This window comes from Myxocyprinus asiaticus, chromosome 6 (assembly GCF_019703515.2).
Source record: "Myxocyprinus asiaticus isolate MX2 ecotype Aquarium Trade chromosome 6, UBuf_Myxa_2, whole genome shotgun sequence".
In the NCBI taxonomy this organism is placed as follows: domain Eukaryota; kingdom Metazoa; phylum Chordata; class Actinopteri; order Cypriniformes; family Catostomidae; genus Myxocyprinus; species Myxocyprinus asiaticus.
In genome coordinates this window covers 1,543,515-1,561,373 of record NC_059349.1, presented here as the reverse complement: position 1 = coordinate 1,561,373, position 17,859 = coordinate 1,543,515, and the positions used below count along the sequence as shown (strand labels likewise).

Below are 17,859 nucleotides of genomic sequence, written 5' to 3'. Positions count from 1 at the left end.
TTGATAGAAGTTTATACAGAATCATTAAAGAATGGAAAGCTTCTGCCAACCATGACACAAGCCCGGATCAGTCTGATTCTTTAAAAAGACAAAGATCCAAGCGAGTGTAAGAGTTACTGTCCAATTTCCATGATCCAGCTAGACATTAAAATATTGTCAAAAATTTTGGCTAACCGATTAAATAAAGTTATGACATCTCTTATACATATAGATCAGGTGGGGTTTATTCAGGGCCATAGCACTTCTTATAACATTAGGCATCTCATCAATATTATGTGGTCAGTGGCAAATGATCAGACTCCGGTCGCGGCCATCTCACTTGACGCTGAAAAGGCGTTTGATATGGTAGAATGGGATTATCTTTTTTAAGATTTTGGAAATATATGGGTTCGGGAATACTTTTATTGGATGGATTAAGTTACTATATAGACACCCGGTAGTGGTGGTACAAACAAATGGATTAATTTCAGATTATTTTACTCTGGATAGGGGCACCCGTCAGGGTTGCCCTCTTTCCCCATTATTGTTCTGTCTTGCCCTGGAACCATTAGCAGCCATGATAAGAAGGGAAGATGATTTTCAAGGGGTGGTGACGGGAGGTGTGGCGCATAAGCTTTTGCTTTATGCAGATGATATTTTATTCATCTCCGACCCCACTAGATCTATGCCTTGTCTCCACAGAATTATTAATTCCTTTTCTAAGTTCTCAGGATACAGAGTTAATTGGTCTAAATCCGAAGGTTTGGCTCTGACAGCATACTGCTCAGTAACAGCTTTCCAGCTGGGTGCCTTCCAGTGGCCCAAACAGGGCATTAAGTATTTGGCCATTTTATTCCAGCAAATTTGTCTGATTTAGTTAGAGTTAATTTTGATCCCTTAATAAAAAGGTTTTCGAGTGATGTGGGCAGGTGGGCTTCATTACATTTATCTATGATTGGGAAGGTTAATGTTATTAAAATGAATTGTATTCCAAAATTTAACTACCTGCTACAATCTCTCCCTGTAGATGTCCCCCTCTCTTATTTCAAGCAATTTGATAGCATAGCGAAGACCTTCATTTGGAATGGTAAGCATCCTAGATTACATTTTAATAAGTTACATAGGCAGACTGACAAAGGTGGGCTAGGCCTACCCAAGATTTTGTTTTATTATTATGCATTCGGTCTCAGATATTTTGCTCATTGGTTGCTTCCACCTGAGAGAGCCCCTCCCTGGTTTTGTATTGAACAGGAAGTTATTGCCCCTATTTCGCCATTGGAAAGCCTTTCTATTAAACTTGGAGAAGTTAAGTTACACCCCGTTATCTCGCATTTGCACTCAGTATGAACAAAAGTGTCCAGAGTATTTAATTAGAACATTTATTTTAATGTTGCCTCAAGCATATGGCTGAACCCAAAATGATGTATTGATAAGTCCCCTTTCTGCTGGTCAGAGTGGATTGTGAGGGGGGTTACTACACTCGGTGACCTATTTGAGAGTGGAGTGTTGAGATCCTTTGAAAATTTGGTTCAACATTTTGGGAACCCAGATCTCAGTTCTTTAGGTATTTACAGCTGCACCACCTACTCTGTATTGTTTTTGGGAGTAGCACACCCCCCTAAAGTGGCAGATACTCTGGGAGAGGTAATTACTGCTTTTGGAAAAGGTCATGAGGCATCAGTGTATTACTCCCTGTTAATTCAGAGTCTGGGGGACGGTGCTCTAATTTCTATCAAGAGATTATGGGAGAAAGATTTACACTTGGTATTGGAGGAGGGAGTGTGGGCTAGGATTCTAAAAAATGTCAAGTCTGTATCTAGAGATGCAAGGGTACGCCTTATGCAATTCAAGATTTACATAGATTCTATTCGACCCCCTCTAGATTGTATAGGCTTGGTCTTAAAGACACATCCACCTGCTGGAAATGCCAATCGGAGGATGGAGACACAACCCATGTTTTTTGGGGGGGGGGTGTTAAGATCCAAGGGTTTTGGTTGAGGGTTCAGAGTTTTGTATGTGTCGTCTTGGGCACTCGGGTTTCCTTTTGCCCCAGACTCTGTATTTTGGGAGATGGGGCGATCATCAATGTGGGTAGTAAACATATGGAGGATTGGGTCCTAACCAGTGTTATGGTCACCAGACAGGTGATTTTGAGCACCCCCATTTCAGGAGTGGTGCTCGGAGATGGGGAGGGTGGCGGCTTTAGAAGAAGGGTCATATAGAAGGGGAATTTGGATTTGTTTGTTGAGAAATGGGGTAGATACTTGGTGTTCTTGGAGGGTTCTCGGGGTGGAGAGAGAGGGGTAGTTATTAATGTGTGTGATTTTTTAATTTTTTTATTAGTTGTTTTGTTTTTGTTGTTTTCTTTTGTATGTGCTCATGTATGACCACAGGGGTGTTTGTTGAGGGTCAGGGTGGGGTTGGGGATGGGGAGGGGTGGTAGTGGTTGTTAAAAGTTGATTCTGTGTATTTATGTTTTGCTTTTCTGTGTTTGAATAAAAATGTTAATCATAAAAAAACATGACAAACAAATCTAAATGGTTATTTAAGTTTTAATAAATTGTACAGAGAAATCAAGCAACGAAACGAACTTTCCCATTACAATGACTGAAGCTGTTACTCGCTGCAGTTTACATTTGAGCCCTGCAGTTCAGTGTGAGCTCAATGACGCTCCAAACAGAGTTCTGCTCTCTGCGAATGCTCTCATTAAAATCTAAGCTGTCTAATCAGCAGTAGTTGCTCGTGACCCTTTTTTTTTTTTTATTTATTTTTTCTTTTTCATATTTTTTTTTTTTTTACATTATTCAGCTCATTATTCAAACACAAATGTGCTGACACAATATGTGGTGACCTTGCCTTATTCCACCACAAGGCGGCACCCTAAGAACGTAATGTTGATTCTAATATTCTCAGTAAGAACAATTTATCTTAAAATGTTGACTTGCTGCAGGTCATAATGTTATTTTACAATGATAAATGTTGTTGAAGAACACCATGGAGGAGATGGAGAGAAATATAACTATCTATCATTTACACGTTTCCACAGTACTAAAAAACTAAATGCTTTATATTAATAATAATGTTTTAAATCACAGTAAATTTAAAACAAAGTTCAAGAGCCAAGGCTTTTTGACGTACGACTTGTCATCATACAAAACATACAATGTCTTATCACCTACCCTTATCCTTTGATTGCCATATTTTTTATGTCTGGTTCTTTAGGGCCAATATGTTTGGTCATTTTGTCAGTAGCGATATTAACATTTAGTGGTATAGCTTCTTACGTTTTGTGCCACTGGTACATGCCGTTCGAAGTTGTGGCACATCCAGTGGCATATCCGGTTGTTAGTGGCATGTGTCAATGACATTTGTGGCACATGCCGCTGGATTTCATGTCATATTGCTTTTGTGTTTGATGCGTTCTTGAGGGTATGGTAGTGGTAGTAGCGATATGATGACATTTAAAATATTAGCTCCCAAACATTAGCAGGATATTACCGGAGTTATTTAACATCCATTTAGGCTTTTTGATACAGTAAGGACGTTGCGGCTCTGCCGTATATGCTGTGTAAAAAAGCATGCAGTGTCATAGTATTACAACCTTGTTATAGCCTATTATGTAAAGCTATTTTAATAAAGGTAATTTGAGATCCAACATTTTTATCCTGTACCTTATTTCGCTCCTACAATATGCATGTTCTGTCAACGATTGAGGAAATTATTCTTGCTGTCACAATAATGACAATAAAGCAAACCTTTTTTTAATGAATTTGTATGTTTTTATTGCAAGTTTATCTAATTGGTATATGTGGAGGTGAGGGCGTGGTCGAGCACCCATCTGGGGAGAGAGAAATTGGTAAGGACGTCCACTTGAGATGAATTGTGACTAATTACCGTTTCCATGTTCACAGTGAGAGTCAAGGGAGATAAAAGACGGCCCAGTCCACAGAAAGATAGAGAGAGTCCAGCTGAGAAGCTATATGTGTGTTGGCAGCTGTTGCTGTTCTTTTATTGAAGCACTTTGTGTGCGTCTGAAGCTGTACCGTTGCACTGTAAAGAGAACAAGTATTTGAGTTGAATTAAAGACATTCCTGTGTTGGAATCGCTGTGTCCCACATCCTCCTTTTGATCCAAATACGAACATCTGTTACAGCATACTCTTAGGAAATATCCTTCTCATCAGTGCCATCTGGAATGGCATGTACCATTAGTTGTGCCACATCCAGTGGCATATCCGGTTGTAGGTGGCATGTGCCACTGACATTTGTGGCATGTCTGGTCGGCTGATACATGCCACTGTAATTTGAGGCATATTGTAGATGCTGTCAGCGACACGCAGCGCTTTACTTAACGGTAGTGATGGCATGCAGACATATTAAGCACGGTAATTTCCAGTCATTAGCTTTTATCATGCTAACCGTACTTAAATTGTATTGAACATATACAAGGACTGTTTTACGCTGTAGCTTAGGTGTCTAGTGACCCGCTGTAATACGCGTATGCACAAAATGTATTTATTTTCTTTTAATAAAGCCATTCTGTCATCAACATGTTGGTCTTTTAATACTTTGCTTAAAAAAATATTTTGTTTTATTTTGAAAAGTTTAACACACCTACAGTATTGCCATTGCCACTTTATATTTTAACAACCTTATGCCTCATATTTGTATGGTTAATATTTAATTGTGATCACCAATACTCAAATTTATTTTTCAGAGTCCATGTGGAATGGTGACTACAGGTGTACAATTTAAGAGTAAAAAAGGTAATGTGCCACCAAGAATTTACAATCAGGACTGGCTTAGACCATTATAAACATCTAGCAATGTGGGAATGTCATGCATGATTATACATTGACACCTATCATCCTTTGTCTGGAATGACCCTACTGTACATTAGAAATTGCAAGTGTCCTGTGCATCTATGAACTGGTACCTCACAATTCAGTGTAAATATAGGTCTAGAGATGCCATCTAAAACCAAAAGTTTTCCCATTATTATATGAATGTACTGTACAGTGGGATGCAAAAAAACATTAATATTCATTCATTAACACATGTCTACTAAAGTTATTTAAATCAATGCACTTATGCAACACAGAAATAGTTATATCTCATACATAACTCAAATATATCAAAGCCACCAATGTGAATTTTTTCCTACATATTAATTATCTTTGATTTATCTGTATTTATAATGAACTTGTAGACATTCCTGCATTAAGAATCTTACCCATTTAGCCAATAGCACTTCAATTGCTATACACTGTAAACCTCTCCAGCAGGCATGAAAGTAAATAGACTTAACTCTGTATATGCAAAATACTTTACTGGTAAAAGGGATTTGGGTGCTATGGTGTGCTAATAGTTTATCAATAAGAATAGAGTACCATTTTTTCTCATACTCGAGGTTGAGGTCAAGGAGAAGAGAGAAAGTAGGAGACGAAGTTTGGGATACACATGCTTTTAATTATCTTCATTAGATAACACAAAGAGAGATTATGTGTCTTCTCACACAGAGAGGTTATCTGTGCCTTCATCTGATCACACACACGGAGTTGTTATATGTATGCCTTTGTCAAAGGCTTTAGAGAGAAAAAGTGCTTAATTACAAAGTTTTATGCATAATGTTGCAAAAACATGCAGTGCACATACATACAAAGTTTACTTGTGAACATCCAAGAACTCAGTTTTAAATTCTGTGTTCTCTACAAGGGGACAAAAACATCCCATATTGTCCATGCTAGCAGAGGTATCACCGTGGTACCCTAGAAAACATATTAATTAGAAATGGCTCAACTTATTAAAATACTGTACATACAACACAAGATTCAACTGATGATAATTAATTTCATAAACCATTTAAATTAACCTCTAGGAGCATCATACACAAAAACACACACAGCTCACTTATAACACCTAAACCTAACACCCAGTGACATCACGAAACAGCCTGTCTAAGCTGTCAACTTCAAATGTCACCCAAGTACCTCAAAATACAGTACGATGTGTCAGTTGCTACCAGACATGCCACAAATTTTAGTGGCATTTACAGTGGCACTTACAGTGACAGATGCCACTAGTGACCTGAAATGCCACTGGATGAGCCACAAGATGCCATACAGTTTAATGTTATAACCACTGCAGCATTTAGTGGCATAGCATCTTTCACTCTGCTGCCATTTGCACAAGCTACTGAAAATTGGCATATGTACTTTTTTAAACACAATTGAAACACAAATGCATGCAAAGAATGCTGCACTGACCAGGATCTCTTAACTATAAACTCTCTCAACTAGTCACTAGTTGAGCTTTAAAGAAGGACTAATAAAACTTTCAAACTGTAAGGATCCAGAAACAAAAAGAATAAATTAATAATGGACACACCATTAAATTTAGTGGCATGTGCCACAATTTTCAGTGACACATGCCACTCAATTTAGTGGCATGTCTGCTTGGCTGGCTCCATGAACTAAAAGAACAGGCAGCCTTGCTCCATTAACAACCAGACATGACACTAATTTCAGTGGCACGTCATGTCCGGTTGTTAGCTGTTAGAGCTTTACAGTGTGAAAGTTTAATTAATCCTTCTTTAAAGCTTGACTAGTGGCAAGACAAGAGAGTTTATAGTAATTAAATTATGGCCAATACTACCTTCTCTGTGTGCGTTTGTGTTTTGTCCGATTTAAATCAATCATAATCCAATAGAACTTTGGCTGGATAGTGGCAGATGTCAAGGTTTCTGTTCTAGACCATGACCTAAACCCATGCTTTGCAGTTAAAAAATATTCCAGGTTTAATACAAGTAAAGCTCAATAAACAGCATTTGTGGCTGTGGAGAAGGGGGGCGTGGTGGAGCGTTTGTCCGGAGAGAGAGAAGCGGTAAGGGTGCACACACCTGAGCACAATATGTCTAACACCTGTTTCTGATTGCAGTGAGCAATGGGGAGAGCGATATAAGGAGGAACCACGCTAGAGACTGGGAGAGAGAGCGCTAGCGCACACACATGCCCTGACTGTGGTCCATTTAAATTAATGTTTTTGAGTTAAGGAAATAAAATATATTTTTTTATGGTTTTATGATTTAAAGTTTACAGCTCAAATAATACAAAAGTTTGAGGGGAAAAAATAATGTAAGTGCTTTTATTAAATTATAAGCTTTTATTTTCTGCCTTTACACCCTCCAAAAATTGGCCACCCTCACTTTTATTGTAACCTTGATTTTTGCTTTTGTCTAAAGAAAAGGAGAGATGAGTCCAAATACTTTGTGGTAATCAACATTATGTCAAAAATGCTGTCACTTGTTTTTAACCTGAATATTCAATTAAACCCACCTATCAGAAGTGTAGGCTTGGTCTTACTCTCTGCAACTCCAGCAGAATAACTGTGCAGCCAACCCGAACATGGATCACACAGTACCCACTGCTTTGCAACACTTGGATACAATGACCCATTTATGTGAGATGTTACACACAGAGTTAAATGTGAATTATTTAAAAGTGAAGTCCTGCCCTTGGCCCACTTTTTAGAAACAGCATGCAAGTCACCAGTGATGCACTCCAATTACTTTTACTGTTTATTCATGAAGTTCTGTGAGGTAAAATGTTAAAAGTTAATGAACTTCCAGATACTGTTACAAATAGCAGTTTCATTTCAGATCAATGAAATGCAATCTATTTGATAACCGACATTTATAGTACCTTTAATCATATTTTGTTGCGTGGTATTGTTTGATAATATTTGATAATACCTGTGGCCAACTTGCAGCCTTTCAGCTGTGTTACTACATCTGTTGATCTTAAGTAAAAAATAATATCTGATGCTAAGCAACATATCTAACTACAAACAGTAAATAACTGTGTTTATTGTAACTTTCTTAATTTCTCACAGTGCACACAAATACTCCACAGTTGTTTTTGGCTTCCTTCTGATAAGAGATCAGCCACTTTGACTCTAAACATGACTAAATGCATGACAGACAACATAATTGTTTATCTGAAAAGGAAAACCGCTACCTAGAATTGATATTGAAAGTTAATTAACATTTACCTACTTTTACATTAACATGCAATAGAATGTGCAAATTGCAATATTTGACTGAACTATAGCTATATGAAGCTATATATAGCTCTATACAGCATACATTTTAAACCCAATTGCAATACCTCCATAGTTTACACTTACCACAATATGAAGTGGTCTCCAGCAGCTCAGGGCTTTCATGCTGATATAGTGATTTCGCATTTAAGGCCATTTAAAGAATAAAGAATACATTAGGTATCACCAAGTAAAGATGATGTCTAGTATTACCAAGAAAGAGTTCAATAAAAGTAACTAATTTCCAATGAAATGTGTAGCAATACACTTTCAAACAAGATAGATTTGGCTAGATTTAGCGAGTTAGCTAATAACTAACTCGATTAGTTTACACAACACCGACAGTAGCAACTTCAAACAAGCCACTTACCTTATTTTTACGCCTAAAAACCGTCAGGAGATTTACACAGTATAGTCTACTGTAGTGCTGCCAATTCCTAGCCGAACGCGGCATCAAAATGCAACGGCATGTGTCAGTGCCACAAAATCACTGGCACGCACCACTCGCAATCGCATATGCCACGAAATCCAGCGGCATGTGCCACAAATGTCAGTGGCACATGCCACTAAAAACTGGATATGCCACTGGATGTGCCACAACTTCGAATGGCATGTGCCAGTGGTTCCAAAATGTAAGATGCCATACCACTAAATGTTAATACCCCCTCTCCATTTTTTTTTTTTTTTTTTGGTTGAATTTGCAGTAGAAACAACACACTGTTACATACGTTCATCGACTGTGCTCGGCATGTTTGCGATCTGTCACACTGCTGGCCTGCACTAATACTAATGTTACCTCTGGTTTGGCAGAACGTCTATGAGCAGATTTATTTCTGCCCCAATGGGTCTCAATGAGAGCTCATTGCAGTACCATATTTGACCACAGATTTCCATTAGAAAAACTGAGGGGCGCTGTGGAGTTCGGGAGGGCAGCAGACCCTCTGCCATACACGCTTGAAAATCTATATCAAAAACTGTGTAACGGAGCTTTCAGCAACATTTCGACTTAAAAATAGGATAAAAACGGCAAACAAATTACATTACTGGCAGTTTATAGTATGAATCTATGTTTTCAAGAGGATGAATATTTAGGTGGGGCTCTGCACTACCTGCCCATATAGACCAGCCATGCCTGCTAATCAGCATAACTCAGTTATTTACTGCAGTGTACTTACCATCTGCAGTGTATTTACCACCTGTATTGCAAGCGAGTGGTGCAACATGCAATGAATCCAAAATAATTCTAAAGTGTTTTTGCTTTTGTTCTATTGCTTCTTGTCGAGTGGCATGTGATGTTTCTTCAGTATTCATTTTCGTGTGCCACCGCAAACAGATGTGAAGCATAAAGCAAGCATCAGGGCATCAGACTGTTTATAACTTGTGATCAGTTGTCATTACTGATAGGAAGGAGGTCTAATCTCTTATTGGCCATTGTTGTTTCATTGCTCATCGGACATGTCAGAATCATAATCAGAATGAGCTTTATTGCCAAGTGTTTTCACGTACACAAGGACTTTTTTTGGTGATAGGAGAAATAAGTGCACACAGAACATTACAGTGAGACACAGAATATAAAACAAGGTAAGAGTATAAACAGACATACAAATAATAGGACATATATCAGAATGGCATATGTACATGTGCAAGTGGTAATGTATGTGCAAGGTAGGGGTATGTACAGTTATTGAATTAAATATGTGAAGTTACATATGTACATGAGATATTTATTTACATTATTGCACTATGGGGGAGTCCTGAGACAGTTTAATTGTTCATGTGGTAAAGGGCCTGAGGGTAAAAACTGTTCTTGTGCTTGGATGTCCTGGCAGTCAGTGCTCTGTAGCGCTGGCCAGAGGGCAACAGTTCAAAGAGGGAGTGGGCAGGATGTGTGGGGTCCAGAGTGATTCTACCTGTACATTTCCTCTCTCTGGAAACGTACAGGTCTTAGAGGGTGGGTAGGGGGGCACCAATGATCCTCTCAGCAGTCCTGACTGTCTGTTGTAGTTTCCTTCTGTCTGATTTGGTGGCTGAACCAAACCAGACAGTTATAGATGTACACAGGACAGACACAATGAAGGCCAAGTAGAACTGTGTCAGCAGCTCCTGTGGCAGGTTGAACTTCCTCAGATGGCGAAAGTAGTACAACCTCTGCTGAACCTTCTTCACAAGAGTCAATGTGGGTGTCCCACTTCAGGTCCTGAGAGATGGTAGAGCCCAGGAATGACTCCGCTGCTGCCACAGTGCTGTTCAGGATTGGGGGGGGGGTCCTGAAGTCCACTATCATCTCCACTGTTTTGAGCATGTTCAGCTCAATGTTACTGTGACCACACCATACAGCTAGCTGTTCAACCTCCCGTCTGTATGCAGACTCCTCACTGTCAGGGATGAGGCCAATGCAGATGACACCACGTTCAAACTTCAGGAGCTTGACAGTGGGGTCCTTTGCAGTGCAGTCATTCATGTACAGGGAGAAGAGCAGTGGAGAGAAAACACATCCCTGAGGGTCCTGGATGTGAGTTTCCCCAGTCTCACTAGCTGCTGCCTATCTGTCAGAAAGCTGGTGATCCACCGACAGATTGGGGTGGGCACAGAGAGCTGGGTCAGTTTGGTTGAGGGAAGATCAGGCATGATGGTATTGAAGGCTGAACTGAAGTCCACAAATAGGATCCTTGCAGTCCCATACTGACAGCATCATCCACACCTGTTTGCTTGGTAAGCAAACTGAAGGGGGTCCAGCAGGGGTAGGCCAAAACCAGTCTCTCAAATGACTTCATGACCACAGACATGAGAGTGACAGGTTTATAGCCATTAAGTCCTGTGATATATATATATATTTATTTATTTATTTTTTGGGGGGGGGGACCGGAATGATCAGAATCAGAATCAGCTTTATTGCCAGGTATGCTTACACATACATGTAATTTGTCTTGGTGACAGGAGCTTCCAGTGCACAACAATACAATACAGCAACAAGACAGAGATAATAAAAAATAGAATAAAATAAACATTGAATAGAAAATAAAGTATATATAGAATACACAAAAAGACATATATATATATATATATATATATACACACACACACACACACACACACACACACATACGTAGTGCAAATTTAAATACAAATCTGTTATATACAGTGCAAGGGAATGTAATGGCAGAAGAGGTTGGATGTGTTGGATAAATATAAAAAGACTAAACTGTGAATTGCACATAATTACTGCTCAATGGGGCAGTTTTAACTGTTCATGAGATGGATAGCCTGAGGGAAAAAAACGCTCCTGTACCTGATGGTTCTGGTGCTCAGAGCTCTGAAGTGTCGGCCAGAAGGCAACAGTTCAAAAAGGTAGTGGGCATTGTGAGTTGGGTCCAGAGTGATTTTTCCTCACTCTGGAAGTGTACAGTTCTTGAAGGGAGATCAGGGGGGCAACCAATAATCCTCTCAGTAGTCCGAACTGTCCTTTGTTGTCTTCTGATATCCGATTTTGTAGCTGAACCAAACCAGACAGTTACTGAAGTGCAGAGGACAGACTCAATTACTTTTTTTTCTCCCCTTTTCTCCCCAATTTGGAATGCCCACTTCCCAATGCGCTCTAAGTCCTCGTGGTGGCGTAGTGACTCACCTCAATCCAGGTGGCGGAGGAGGAATCTCAGTTGCCTCCACGTCTGAAACCGTCAATCCTGCATCTTATCACATTGCTTGTTGAGCGCGTTACCGCGGAGACATAGCGCGTGTGGAGGCTTCACGCTATTCTCCGTGGCATCCACGCACAACTCACCACATGCCCCGTTGAGAGCGAGAACCACATTATAGTGACCACGAGGAGGTTACCCCATGTGACTCTACCCTCCCTAGCAACCGGGACAATTTGGTTGCTTAGGAGACCTGGCTGGAGTCACTCATCATGCCCTGGATTCGAACTTGTGATTCCAGGGGAGGTAGTGAAAACTTATTTTTCAGCTTCTCAGAGTATTCTTCTTTTAGCCACTCTGATTTCCTTATTCAGTGTGTTCCTGGCCTGATTGTACAAGACTTTATCTCCACCTCTGTAAGCATCCTCTTTGGCATGACAAAGCTGCCTGAGTTGAATGAATGAATGCATATATCCTCTCAGAAACTGATATATGATGTAACAGTATCTGTGAGCGTGTCCAGATTGGTGTCTGCAACCTCAAAAACATTCCACTCAGTGCAATCAAAGCAGGCTTGTAGTTCCAGCACTGCTTCATTGGTCCATTTCTTTACAGTCTTTACTACAGGCTTAGCAGATATCAGAATAGTAGCACTCAAAACAGATTAAAGTGCAACAAGAAATTTTCATTTATTTATTTATTATTTTTAGTGACTGGTTAAGTGCTCATGGAAAAGATGTGTTTTTAGCCATTTTTTGAAGACAGAAAGTGAGTCAGCTTCACGGAAGGAGTTGGGAAGGTCATTCCACCAATGTGGTATGATGAAGCCGAAGGTCTGGGAAAATGTTTTGGTGCCTCTTTGTGTTGGTACAACAAGGCGACGTTCCTTAGCCAACCGCAGGCTTCTAGTGGGCGTGTAGCTCTGCAGAAATGATTTTATATTTATTTCTCGCCCTCATAAAAAAAAGAAGTCTCAAACATGAAAAGTTCTGCATGCACACTACACTTACCTAGGTACCCCCTAAAAAAATTAGGACTGATACTCAAACCCTAACCATTATAAATTGACCCTAAAAGTGGAACTTTCAGCGATCTTGATCATTACATTAGGACTTAATTTCTTAGTCTAAGGAACAAGAATGTGCAAAATGTTTATATATGTACAAGTACCTTGTAATGTGTTCTAGAGATCAGTTTTTGTTCCAAGGAGCTAGGACCATCCTAAGCTGAGATACTGAGGTTTCTGTAAACATCTGTATAACTAAAATTAGTCATGCGCCATGACACAAAGATGATTAAACCAAGTAAAATTAAAATAAACGGGTGGTTTTGCAATACCAATACATAATCACTCCAAAAAAAAAAAAAAAAACATTGGGAAAATTAAAAATCAGACAACCTATGTTGGACCATTTAAATTGGATTAACCCTTTACACAGTACTGTATATTTTTTTCTGTGTTAGGTTTCAAAATTGCTAATCAGTTATTCATTTTTCCAACTGTATATTATATTGTGTTGATGCCTGATTTGACTGGAATGTGATTTCACTGAAGTATGTAATTTCACTTAGTTTAAAGTGTATATTTTTGTGGAACATGAAAAACAGTTAGCAAACAGCTTCTGGTACCCTTCTGGTTTTGGCCATTTCTATATCAATGTAGCCTAATTTAAAAATCTAAATATTACATGTAGCCATAGTATGGTAACTAATATGAGGTTATTAAAATAATAATAATGACTTATTATACAAGAATTAGAAAATCCTTTTCTAAAGTAGTTTTAGGTAATAGCACATCATAGGCAACTGTCACTGCTTGACATGTGTTGACTGTGAAGGTGTTGCAGTCAAACTCCGGGAGGTCAAAGCTGCATCTTCACATCGCTCTGCAGGTCTGGGGCTTTTGGCTGGACAGAACAATGATGATGATGATGATGAAGAGGACACAGACATGGACACTAGCAGTAAAACTCCAGCTAAAGACACTGTCCCTGCTGCTGCCGTTCTTTCCGCAGACTTCATCAACAACAGTGTTGCAGCTGTGTCTCACTCGGGTTCAGTGTCCAAAGCTGGCGATAATGAAGAGATTGTGGCAGAGAAGGACAACACAACCAAATTTTACCTAAGGGCTTCTTCGACAATCCCATACGAGATGCCAAAGTCCGTAACTCAGACATGCCAAAAGGTCAGCTGGATAAAGAGTGGGAGGAGTTTCAGAAGAAGATGCGGCTGGTGAACACCGCGTCTGATGCCATAGTTGCCGAAGATGATAAGGAAGGTCGTTTGGAGCAACAGATTGAAGAAATCGACGAGCAGATCGAGTATTACGGGCGAGTGGAGGTGTTACGAGCTAAACAAGAGATTGTGAAGAGTATGATAGCAAAAGAGAAACAACAGAGAGATGAGATGCAGCAATATGGCAGTGATGAGGAGGACGAGGAAGAACTGATGCATGTGTTGACGCAGGACTGGAGGGCTAAAGGGGCTCTCGCTTAGCATTCATTAAAGAGACATAGGCATACATGAGGTGTTGCTGGGATTTTCATGTTAGTCACTTTGGCTTTGTGTACTACCACCAGTTTTGACCCCTAACAATTTTTCCTCAAAATACTGTTTATTACATATTAAATATTGTTTATTTCCAAGTATTGTTGTATTTCATCCATCTACAAAGACTTTTGGAAATAAGAAATGTGGACTTATTTTATTGCAGAAAGTTTCATTATTCTCAGCACAATTCTTCTGTTGATTGTTTGAGTTTCAGGACTTTTCTCACTCAAAGATTTCTCTGGTGGTGTTGTTTTCTTCAATAATCAAAGCTGTTGTCTATAATAATTCTATAGTAGACTCTAGACATGATACAACTGATCTACCTTAGAACTAATTTAAACACAATATTTCAAGCTGATTTTGAATAGTCTATATTTGAAATGAGTTCAGAAAAATTTATGAAACAAATTAATTTACAGTAAAACTCAGTTAGTTGAAAATACAGGTTTAAAGTGTAAGAGCATCTCTCATTAATGACAGTACCATCTGTATGCGAAAAAAGACAATGTTTCTAAGGTGGACCGGATCAAAAATGAACAAATGAAATTATAAACATTAAAATAAATATATTTGCAAGTAAACTGTAAAAATACTTTTGTTCCAAATTTGTAATTTATGTTTTGTATGGAGCCCCTTACAGGACAGAACAATAATTTATTTTATGAAATAGTTTTACTTTCCATCTCAATAGTTTCCCATTTCAATTATTTTGGGTTCACTTGCAATAGCGCTATCCGTCCCTTACGAAAGTAACCATGGTTTTACTACAGTAACCATTAGGGATGCACCGAAAATTATATATATTTTGGGGTCCAAGCACCGAAGGTGCAGGAACCCTATTGTATTTCTTCCGATTTTCTTATTTTTCTTATTAGGGGTCCAAGCACCGAAGGAGCAGGAACCCTATTGTATTTGTTCCGATTTTCTTCTTCTTCTTCTTATTATTAGGGGTCCAAGCACCGAAGGTGCAGGAACCCTATTGTATTTGTTCTGATTTTCTTATTTTTCTTTGTCTTATTTTTTTTCTGCCCTAAAAGTGACTGGCCGTCAGAGACCGTAAATCGTAGAGATTCTAAACTTGGCAGGATGGTTCCAAATACCCCCCCCCCCCCCCCTTCAGAGACTAGGTGGCGCTATAAATCTTGAACCGTGAGGGCTAGAAACAAAATTATTTTTTCCTCTGATTCCTTGCGTCATGCCGAAGGACAGAATTTTGCTCTGCCCCTTCGTTTTCCTGCTATTTTGGATTGTTTGAAAAAAATTCAAAACGAACTCGTCCTAGGCGTTTGCCCGATCGGAACCAAACCAGTGCAGAATGATTCAGCAGAGTCCCAGTATGAAAAGTTATCAAAGGAGTTTTGAAATTCTGATTTATCATCAAACGGTTTGCCAAAATGTTCGTAGTGGGTGTGTCCATTTTGCTAAAACGGTTATAACTTTTGAACAGACTGAGGTATTATCACCAAATTTGGTAAACTTATGTATGGGCTCATGCTGAGGTCACACACAAAATATTGCACACCTTTGCCTCTTGGTGGCGCTATAATAATGAAAAAATGGCTCTAACTATGGAACCGTTGGTCCGATCGACTTGAAATTTTGCATGCACTGTCTTTGTCCAAGGTGCTATCAAGGTCTATGAGCACAGTTGCATATCTTTAAAAACATGGCTGCCAGCAGCCAATCAAATTTCAGCAGCTAATAACATCAAATCTGAATAGCCGGCCATTACAAAACTTGAGATGTTCATACACAGTGTCAAAATGAGGCTATGTACCAAGTTTTGTGAGAAACGGCCATAAGGTGGTGCTATAACAAAAACATTTACGTTTTTGCTAATTACTTTGCATCTGAGCACATTAAAATCAAAATGCTTTTTACCTCTAAATCCTAGCATCAAGTCCTACAAAATGTATATCTCAGATTTATTTCATTTTATAAAATGTTTCTGCCATTCTAATTTACTGAAAACCCTACTTTTTCGAACTCTTCCTATGGCATTAATCAGATCTTCACCAAACTTGGCCCAGGTCAGCGCTAGACCATGCAGGCAAAAAGTTATCAAAATAATTTTGATCCATTAAATCGTCTAGAAGATACAATCCGATATATTTGACTAGTGTGGGCCATTATGACTAATATTCCTGTATCTTGTGTGCACAAATGCCAAACTTCACAAAACTGAGTAAATATGGAAAACAGGACATTCTGTGGAATCATACTAAATTCTAATAAGTCTAAGGCTTTAATGAGTATATGAATACATATAAATTTATTTGAAGAAACGTGGAATACTGACAATGTCTTCTGACTTTTATAATATTAGTTTGCAAATAAATCTGTGATTTCCAAAATGATTATAGATAATCAAATATCACCTTAATTTTTACATATCCTAAAAATATTGAAAACATATTTGTCAAGTTGACAGACATGATTAACTGTCACATTGTTTTAGGGATATGTTTACTTATGTCTGGAATTATGTGTTTATTTATCCATTATCCTTTCTGTCTCACGTCATTTCTATATGGCTGCATCCGAAAACTGTAAAATGCTGCCTTAAAACCAGCCCAAAAGCCCCCATAAGCATACTATGGCAAGGCTCTTGCCCATGAAAACAATTGTTTCCTACTATGACAAGACAATGAACTTTGAGGGATCATATCTCCCAATCAGAATGTCATAGAAACATAGGGGTGGGCTCATTTCACTCGGGCTACCAATCAGTCTTTAAGTATCATCTTGGAAATGGCATTAGCAACCAACCCCATTCCATTCAAAATGGCTCAGAAGGGTATCTTCAGAACAGAATTTTGTAGACACTTGGCGATTGAATCTTTTGAGTCAAGTTAGTAATCAGCCAATAAGAATCTCTCTGGTCACTGGCTAGCCATGCCTTAGCAGCCATTTAGAGCACCCTAGCAACCAGCCCTATTGATTTCCATTAAAAATGGCTGAGAGTGATATCTTTGGATCAGAATGTCCTAGAGAAATGACAGTTGGCTTATTTTACTTGGGTGAGCAATTAGACTTCAGGTATCATCATAGAAACTACTTAGCCATGCCATAGCAATCATTTATTTCCATTAAATTCCCATTGACTTCCATTAAAAATGCTTAGATGGGCATCTGAGGATCAGAATGTCGTAGAGACTTCTGGTTTCATTCATTGGACTCAGGGTATGCAAGGAGTCTTTTGAGTATCACCTTGGTAACTGCCAAGCAACCAGATGGGGTTACCCTACCAACGAAGTAACTAATCACATTTCTCTGCACCAGAACATCATTACAACAACCAGTTTCATTCGTCTCAGGGTAGCAAGTAGGCTTTTGTCTATCACCTTGGTAACTGCCTAGCAACCAGATGGGGTTACCTTAGCAACCAAGTAACAAATCACATATCTATGCACCAGAAAATCATAGAGACTTCCGGTTTCAAACATTTGTCTCAGGGTAACAAGGAGCCTTTTGATTATCACTTTGGTAACTGCCTAGCAACCAGATGGGGTACCCTACCAACAAAACACATTTTTCCCAATTTTCAACAAATGTACTTTAGGCAGGATCTATTCTATCATTTTGTATTATTTGTCATC

At 38.9% G+C, this 17,859-nt stretch overlaps 1 pseudogene; it reads left to right on the top strand.

Moving 5' to 3' along the window:
- Positions 1-15,344, top strand: part of LOC127442158 (zinc finger protein 830-like) — a 63,083-nt pseudogene extending 47,739 nt beyond the window's left edge.
- The last annotated feature ends 2,515 nt before the right edge of the window (positions 15,345-17,859 follow it).